The sequence below is a fragment of the Anthonomus grandis genome, chromosome 7 (assembly GCF_022605725.1).
Source record: "Anthonomus grandis grandis chromosome 7, icAntGran1.3, whole genome shotgun sequence".
Taxonomy (NCBI): Eukaryota; Metazoa; Arthropoda; class Insecta; order Coleoptera; family Curculionidae; genus Anthonomus; species Anthonomus grandis.
Genome location: NC_065552.1, coordinates 25,121,079 through 25,122,790, shown reverse-complemented (window position 1 = coordinate 25,122,790; position 1,712 = coordinate 25,121,079).

The following is a 1,712-nucleotide window of genomic DNA, read 5'->3' as shown; positions in this document are numbered from 1 at the left end:
GCAACTCGACGATATTTTTAAGAGATTTTTATATATGTTCTTTGCTGGTAATTCTCTTAGTGATGGTTCAGAGGTATTGAGTGTATGTGTTGTTTATTTTCCAACATCCAATAATTAAGAATTTACATTATCCATACCTACTTAATGTAAGGATATAATAATCAAAGTATAAAAACTTACCAAATCAAAAAAAGGTAGAACAAAAACATTTACAAAATGAAGTTATCTTGTCGTAGTTTCATCGAAAATAGTTTATAATTAGAATAGGAGTTAGAAATGCGCGCGTGAAGAGAAAAGTTTATAGAAATATACCGTAGGTGTCTACGTTACAATTCAAATTATAAAGTTGGGAAATGAATCAAACTTTAGCAGCGCCTGTATATTTTGCCAGGAAACTTTCGTCATTAGGAATATACAATTAGCTATAGTTTTAACTTTATAGGGATAAGAGGCAGGAAACGCGGGCTGGTCGGGCTTGGATTGAGCATGTTAAACTATTCGGTTAGCATAAGGTTTCATTTAGAAAATACTTAACTTGCTCATGCATTTAATGAAATATAAAGAATTTGAAAGTTACAGAATTTATGCTTGCAAGTTATGTTGGGAATACCATGTAGATAGCAAATTTTAGAAAAGGAGTGCGGAGTTAGTGATCTTGTGAAGTTGTGTTGCGAAATGTTCATTGCGTCGAAATCTGCATTTATTTTCTTATGTATATAATTTCTATTAATTTTATTGACTTATACACTAGGAGGTGGAGCGAAAACTAGACCAAAATAACTAATTTTTGTAAACGAATATGCCTGGGTGTGCAAAAGATGCCTTTCGGAGTTCTTATTTACCCAAAAAAATCCGATGACTTATGACGATTCTATCGGCTGCCGAAATAACCTTGAAAATTTTAAAATTAAAAAAATCTTTAAAACTGCAAAAAAAGCCAAACATGTAACTCTCAGCTAGTTTTTCATGAAAAACTACCCAGAACTCACCACGTGGAGGTGGCTGCATCTCGAGTTCCACTCAACCCCGCACCCTTAGAATATTTTTTTTTTATTTTTTCTGTTCTAGAACTGCTAAGAATTGTTTTTTAGTATCAAATTGCGGCAATACTTGTCTTGATTCAATACGAGCTCTAATAAATCCGTCTCGTGCTTTAAGGCCATAAACCGCTATAGAGGCTTCAGTAACTAACTTAACTGCTCGTTCAACTGCCTGTGAATGATAAGGGAATTTTAATAACCCTATTTCATCAGGAACCAAAGAAATCATGTTAGTTAGTTCTTCGTTGGAGGCTCGCTTATAACAACATTTTGCCAGTCAATTAAGTCGACATAATCTTGACAATCAAAATTCAATTTATTCACGCGAAATATTCTAACATCCTCGGTTTTGCGGTTGATCTGCATTTTAAAATCCTTCTTAAAGCTAACTCTCGAATATGTTTTCTATCATCTCCTAACATGGCTAATAAAATATTTTCTGGGTGCGCAAAAAATCTATTTCTCTCAATTACGCGATCAATACCTTTTTTTATTTCTTCAGGGAGGTAACAAGATTTATTTATAATGCTAAACAAGTGACTAGCACCATCCATACAAGACCAATGGCATTTAATTTGAAATCAGCATACGGCATACACTTTTACTATAAACTCTGTTAACATTTTAAGGTTTTGAGAGGGCTCGTTGGTAGCAACGTATAACCTTAGGACT